Raw genomic sequence first — 8,148 nt, forward strand, 5'->3', positions numbered from 1 at the left:
GATATTTTTATAAAGTTAACTGTTCCTAAAAGATGGAAAAGCAATCTAAAGGATGGAAACGTATTTGTATCACTAAAATGTACGGCCGCACTTTCCGACCTCAGTGAAGAAACGTTTGTGGGAGAGAAAAGCCTAACCCCGAGTTAACCCCAACTCCTAAACTACAACAGATAAAGACTTGCGGTCTTCACTACAAGCTTAATTGTCCAAAAGTACTACCCCTAACGGGGCCGATTTTTTAACGGCAAGCCGATCGGAGCAAAGGATCATGTTGAAATATTAAAAAGATCGACTATGAAAAGTACCAAAAACCATAACCCGACCCCCCATCCCTCCAAAATTGTGATTTTTGAGAAGTTTGTGAAAAAACTTAATACGAAAATCCAATCGGTTACCCTCCTAGACATACCCTTTCCGAGATGGAGTGAGGCCTTCAAAACAACAATTTTAACACATTTGGGGTTTGGGTTAGGGTTAGTGTTTGGGTTAGGGTCAGTGTTAAGGTTAGGGTTAAGGTTAGGGTTAGGGTTAGGGTTAGGGTCAAGATTGGGACATGGTAGTATACTTTGACGAGGGTTAGTGAGGTGCCCTTTCTCACTTCTGCGCATGTCTGCCCTTTTTTGTGACTGCGCATGCGTCAAAAATTTCAAAAAATATTTCTAAGTACAGAGTATGAAAAGTACCTTTGACTTCAATCTTCAAACAGATGTAGAATGGATTTGAAAAGAGATATTTTTATAAAGTTAACTGTTCCTAAAAGATGGAAAAGCAATCTAAAGGATGGAAACGTATTTGTATCACTAAAATGTACGGCCGCACTTTCCGACCTCAGTGAAGAAACGTTTGTGGGAGAGAAAAGCCTAACCCCGAGTTAACCCCAACTCCTAAACTACAACAGATAAAGACTTGCGGTCTTCACTACAAGCTTAATTGTCCAAAAGTACTACCCCTAACGGGGCCGATTTTTTAACGGCAAGCCGATCGGAGCAAAGGATCATGTTGAAATATTAAAAAGATCGACTATGAAAAGTACCAAAAACCATAACCCGACCCCCCATCCCTCCAAAATTGTGATTTTTGAGAAGTTTGTGAAAAAACTTAATACGAAAATCCAATCGGTTACCCTCCTAGACATACCCTTTCCGAGATGGAGTGAGGCCTTCAAAACAACAATTTTAACACATTTGGGGTTTGGGTTAGGGTTAGTGTTTGGGTTAGGGTCAGTGTTAAGGTTAGGGTTAAGGTTAGGGTTAGGGTTAGGGTTAGGGTCAAGATTGGGACATGGTAGTATACTTTGACGAGGGTTAGTGAGGTGCCCTTTCTCACTTCTGCGCATGTCTGCCCTTTTTTGTGACTGCGCATGCGTCAAAAATTTCAAAAAATATTTCTAAGTACAGAGTATGAAAAGTACCTTTGACTTCAATCTTCAAACAGATGTAGAATGGATTTGAAAAGAGATATTTTTATAAAGTTAACTGTTCCTAAAAGATGGAAAAGCAATCTAAAGGATGGAAACGTATTTGTATCACTAAAATGTACGGCCGCACTTTCCGACCTCAGTGAAGAAACGTTTGTGGGAGAGAAAAGCCTAACCCCGAGTTAACCCCAACTCCTAAACTACAACAGATAAAGACTTGCGGTCTTCACTACAAGCTTAATTGTCCAAAAGTACTACCCCTAACGGGGCCGATTTTTTAACGGCAAGCCGATCGGAGCAAAGGATCATGTTGAAATATTAAAAAGATCGACTATGAAAAGTACCAAAAACCATAACCCGACCCCCCATCCCTCCAAAATTGTGATTTTTGAGAAGTTTGTGAAAAAACTTAATACGAAAATCCAATCGGTTACCCTCCTAGACATACCCTTTCCGAGATGGAGTGAGGCCTTCAAAACAACAATTTTAACACATTTGGGGTTTGGGTTAGGGTTAGTGTTTGGGTTAGGGTCAGTGTTAAGGTTAGGGTTAAGGTTAGGGTTAGGGTTAGGGTTAGGGTCAAGATTGGGACATGGTAGTATACTTTGACGAGGGTTAGTGAGGTGCCCTTTCTCACTTCTGCGCATGTCTGCCCTTTTTTGTGACTGCGCATGCGTCAAAAATTTCAAAAAATATTTCTAAGTACAGAGTATGAAAAGTACCTTTGACTTCAATCTTCAAACAGATGTAGAATGGATTTGAAAAGAGATATTTTTATAAAGTTAACTGTTCCTAAAAGATGGAAAAGCAATCTAAAGGATGGAAACGTATTTGTATCACTAAAATGTACGGCCGCACTTTCCGACCTCAGTGAAGAAACGTTTGTGGGAGAGAAAAGCCTAACCCCGAGTTAACCCCAACTCCTAAACTACAACAGATAAAGACTTGCGGTCTTCACTACAAGCTTAATTGTCCAAAAGTACTACCCCTAACGGGGCCGATTTTTTAACGGCAAGCCGATCGGAGCAAAGGATCATGTTGAAATATTAAAAAGATCGACTATGAAAAGTACCAAAAACCATAACCCGACCCCCCATCCCTCCAAAATTGTGATTTTTGAGAAGTTTGTGAAAAAACTTAATACGAAAATCCAATCGGTTACCCTCCTAGACATACCCTTTCCGAGATGGAGTGAGGCCTTCAAAACAACAATTTTAACACATTTGGGGTTTGGGTTAGGGTTAGTGTTTGGGTTAGGGTCAGTGTTAAGGTTAGGGTTAAGGTTAGGGTTAGGGTTAGGGTTAGGGTCAAGATTGGGACATGGTAGTATACTTTGACGAGGGTTAGTGAGGTGCCCTTTCTCACTTCTGCGCATGTCTGCCCTTTTTTGTGACTGCGCATGCGTCAAAAATTTCAAAAAATATTTCTAAGTACAGAGTATGAAAAGTACCTTTGACTTCAATCTTCAAACAGATGTAGAATGGATTTGAAAAGAGATATTTTTATAAAGTTAACTGTTCCTAAAAGATGGAAAAGCAATCTAAAGGATGGAAACGTATTTGTATCACTAAAATGTACGGCCGCACTTTCCGACCTCAGTGAAGAAACGTTTGTGGGAGAGAAAAGCCTAACCCCGAGTTAACCCCAACTCCTAAACTACAACAGATAAAGACTTGCGGTCTTCACTACAAGCTTAATTGTCCAAAAGTACTACCCCTAACGGGGCCGATTTTTTAACGGCAAGCCGATCGGAGCAAAGGATCATGTTGAAATATTAAAAAGATCGACTATGAAAAGTACCAAAAACCATAACCCGACCCCCCATCCCTCCAAAATTGTGATTTTTGAGAAGTTTGTGAAAAAACTTAATACGAAAATCCAATCGGTTACCCTCCTAGACATACCCTTTCCGAGATGGAGTGAGGCCTTCAAAACAACAATTTTAACACATTTGGGGTTTGGGTTAGGGTTAGTGTTTGGGTTAGGGTCAGTGTTAAGGTTAGGGTTAAGGTTAGGGTTAGGGTTAGGGTTAGGGTCAAGATTGGGACATGGTAGTATACTTTGACGAGGGTTAGTGAGGTGCCCTTTCTCACTTCTGCGCATGTCTGCCCTTTTTTGTGACTGCGCATGCGTCAAAAATTTCAAAAAATATTTCTAAGTACAGAGTATGAAAAGTACCTTTGACTTCAATCTTCAAACAGATGTAGAATGGATTTGAAAAGAGATATTTTTATAAAGTTAACTGTTCCTAAAAGATGGAAAAGCAATCTAAAGGATGGAAACGTATTTGTATCACTAAAATGTACGGCCGCACTTTCCGACCTCAGTGAAGAAACGTTTGTGGGAGAGAAAAGCCTAACCCCGAGTTAACCCCAACTCCTAAACTACAACAGATAAAGACTTGCGGTCTTCACTACAAGCTTAATTGTCCAAAAGTACTACCCCTAACGGGGCCGATTTTTTAACGGCAAGCCGATCGGAGCAAAGGATCATGTTGAAATATTAAAAAGATCGACTATGAAAAGTACCAAAAACCATAACCCGACCCCCCATCCCTCCAAAATTGTGATTTTTGAGAAGTTTGTGAAAAAACTTAATACGAAAATCCAATCGGTTACCCTCCTAGACATACCCTTTCCGAGATGGAGTGAGGCCTTCAAAACAACAATTTTAACACATTTGGGGTTTGGGTTAGGGTTAGTGTTTGGGTTAGGGTCAGTGTTAAGGTTAGGGTTAAGGTTAGGGTTAGGGTTAGGGTTAGGGTCAAGATTGGGACATGGTAGTATACTTTGACGAGGGTTAGTGAGGTGCCCTTTCTCACTTCTGCGCATGTCTGCCCTTTTTTGTGACTGCGCATGCGTCAAAAATTTCAAAAAATATTTCTAAGTACAGAGTATGAAAAGTACCTTTGACTTCAATCTTCAAACAGATGTAGAATGGATTTGAAAAGAGATATTTTTATAAAGTTAACTGTTCCTAAAAGATGGAAAAGCAATCTAAAGGATGGAAACGTATTTGTATCACTAAAATGTACGGCCGCACTTTCCGACCTCAGTGAAGAAACGTTTGTGGGAGAGAAAAGCCTAACCCCGAGTTAACCCCAACTCCTAAACTACAACAGATAAAGACTTGCGGTCTTCACTACAAGCTTAATTGTCCAAAAGTACTACCCCTAACGGGGCCGATTTTTTAACGGCAAGCCGATCGGAGCAAAGGATCATGTTGAAATATTAAAAAGATCGACTATGAAAAGTACCAAAAACCATAACCCGACCCCCCATCCCTCCAAAATTGTGATTTTTGAGAAGTTTGTGAAAAAACTTAATACGAAAATCCAATCGGTTACCCTCCTAGACATACCCTTTCCGAGATGGAGTGAGGCCTTCAAAACAACAATTTTAACACATTTGGGGTTTGGGTTAGGGTTAGTGTTTGGGTTAGGGTCAGTGTTAAGGTTAGGGTTAAGGTTAGGGTTAGGGTTAGGGTTAGGGTCAAGATTGGGACATGGTAGTATACTTTGACGAGGGTTAGTGAGGTGCCCTTTCTCACTTCTGCGCATGTCTGCCCTTTTTTGTGACTGCGCATGCGTCAAAAATTTCAAAAAATATTTCTAAGTACAGAGTATGAAAAGTACCTTTGACTTCAATCTTCAAACAGATGTAGAATGGATTTGAAAAGAGATATTTTTATAAAGTTAACTGTTCCTAAAAGATGGAAAAGCAATCTAAAGGATGGAAACGTATTTGTATCACTAAAATGTACGGCCGCACTTTCCGACCTCAGTGAAGAAACGTTTGTGGGAGAGAAAAGCCTAACCCCGAGTTAACCCCAACTCCTAAACTACAACAGATAAAGACTTGCGGTCTTCACTACAAGCTTAATTGTCCAAAAGTACTACCCCTAACGGGGCCGATTTTTTAACGGCAAGCCGATCGGAGCAAAGGATCATGTTGAAATATTAAAAAGATCGACTATGAAAAGTACCAAAAACCATAACCCGACCCCCCATCCCTCCAAAATTGTGATTTTTGAGAAGTTTGTGAAAAAACTTAATACGAAAATCCAATCGGTTACCCTCCTAGACATACCCTTTCCGAGATGGAGTGAGGCCTTCAAAACAACAATTTTAACACATTTGGGGTTTGGGTTAGGGTTAGTGTTTGGGTTAGGGTCAGTGTTAAGGTTAGGGTTAAGGTTAGGGTTAGGGTTAGGGTTAGGGTCAAGATTGGGACATGGTAGTATACTTTGACGAGGGTTAGTGAGGTGCCCTTTCTCACTTCTGCGCATGTCTGCCCTTTTTTGTGACTGCGCATGCGTCAAAAATTTCAAAAAATATTTCTAAGTACAGAGTATGAAAAGTACCTTTGACTTCAATCTTCAAACAGATGTAGAATGGATTTGAAAAGAGATATTTTTATAAAGTTAACTGTTCCTAAAAGATGGAAAAGCAATCTAAAGGATGGAAACGTATTTGTATCACTAAAATGTACGGCCGCACTTTCCGACCTCAGTGAAGAAACGTTTGTGGGAGAGAAAAGCCTAACCCCGAGTTAACCCCAACTCCTAAACTACAACAGATAAAGACTTGCGGTCTTCACTACAAGCTTAATTGTCCAAAAGTACTACCCCTAACGGGGCCGATTTTTTAACGGCAAGCCGATCGGAGCAAAGGATCATGTTGAAATATTAAAAAGATCGACTATGAAAAGTACCAAAAACCATAACCCGACCCCCCATCCCTCCAAAATTGTGATTTTTGAGAAGTTTGTGAAAAAACTTAATACGAAAATCCAATCGGTTACCCTCCTAGACATACCCTTTCCGAGATGGAGTGAGGCCTTCAAAACAACAATTTTAACACATTTGGGGTTTGGGTTAGGGTTAGTGTTTGGGTTAGGGTCAGTGTTAAGGTTAGGGTTAAGGTTAGGGTTAGGGTTAGGGTTAGGGTCAAGATTGGGACATGGTAGTATACTTTGACGAGGGTTAGTGAGGTGCCCTTTCTCACTTCTGCGCATGTCTGCCCTTTTTTGTGACTGCGCATGCGTCAAAAATTTCAAAAAATATTTCTAAGTACAGAGTATGAAAAGTACCTTTGACTTCAATCTTCAAACAGATGTAGAATGGATTTGAAAAGAGATATTTTTATAAAGTTAACTGTTCCTAAAAGATGGAAAAGCAATCTAAAGGATGGAAACGTATTTGTATCACTAAAATGTACGGCCGCACTTTCCGACCTCAGTGAAGAAACGTTTGTGGGAGAGAAAAGCCTAACCCCGAGTTAACGCCCAACTCCTAAACTACAACAGATAAAGACTTGCGGTCTTCACTACAAGCTTAATTGTCCAAAAGTACTACCCCTAACGGGGCCGATTTTTTAACGGCAAGCCGATCGGAGCAAAGGATCATGTTGAAATATTAAAAAGATCGACTATGAAAAGTACCAAAAACCATAACCCGACCCCCCATCCCTCCAAAATTGTGATTTTTGAGAAGTTTGTGAAAAAACTTAATACGAAAATCCAATCGGTTACCCTCCTAGACATACCCTTTCCGAGATGGAGTGAGGCCTTCAAAACAACAATTTTAACACATTTGGGGTTTGGGTTAGGGTTAGTGTTTGGGTTAGGGTCAGTGTTAAGGTTAGGGTTAAGGTTAGGGTTAGGGTTAGGGTTAGGGTCAAGATTGGGACATGGTAGTATACTTTGACGAGGGTTAGTGAGGTGCCCTTTCTCACTTCTGCGCATGTCTGCCCTTTTTTGTGACTGCGCATGCGTCAAAAATTTCAAAAAATATTTCTAAGTACAGAGTATGAAAAGTACCTTTGACTTCAATCTTCAAACAGATGTAGAATGGATTTGAAAAGAGATATTTTTATAAAGTTAACTGTTCCTAAAAGATGGAAAAGCAATCTAAAGGATGGAAACGTATTTGTATCACTAAAATGTACGGCCGCACTTTCCGACCTCAGTGAAGAAACGTTTGTGGGAGAGAAAAGCCTAACCCCGAGTTAACCCCAACTCCTAAACTACAACAGATAAAGACTTGCGGTCTTCACTACAAGCTTAATTGTCCCAAAAGTACTACCCCTAACGGGGCCGATTTTTTAACGGCAAGCCGATCGGAGCAAAGGATCATGTTGAAATATTAAAAAGATCGACTATGAAAAGTACCAAAAACCATAACCCGACCCCCCATCCCTCCAAAATTGTGATTTTTTGAGAAGTTTGTGAAAAAACTTAATACGAAAATCCAATCGGTTACCCTCCTAGACATACCCTTTCCGAGATGGAGTGAGGCCTTCAAAACAACAATTTTAACACATTTGGGGTTTGGGTTAGGGTTAGTGTTTGGGTTAGGGTCAGTGTTAAGGTTAGGGTTAAGGTTAGGGTTAGGGTTAGGGTTAGGGTCAAGATTGGGACATGGTAGTATACTTTGACGAGGGTTAGTGAGGTGCCCTTTCTCACTTCTGCGCATGTCTGCCCTTTTTTGTGACTGCGCATGGCGTCAAAAAATTTTCAAAAAATATTTCTAAGTACAGAGTATGAAAAGTACCTTTGACTTCAATCTTCAAACAGATGTAGAATGGATTTGAAAAGAGATATTTTTATAAAGTTAACTGTTCCTAAAAGATGGAAAAGCAATCTAAAGGATGGAAACGTATTTGTATCACTAAAATGTACGGCCGCACTTTCCGACCTCAGTGAAGAAAACGTTTGTGGGAGAGAAAAGCC

Source organism: Mytilus trossulus, chromosome 9, assembly GCF_036588685.1.
Source record: "Mytilus trossulus isolate FHL-02 chromosome 9, PNRI_Mtr1.1.1.hap1, whole genome shotgun sequence".
Classification (NCBI taxonomy): Eukaryota; Metazoa; Mollusca; class Bivalvia; order Mytilida; family Mytilidae; genus Mytilus; species Mytilus trossulus.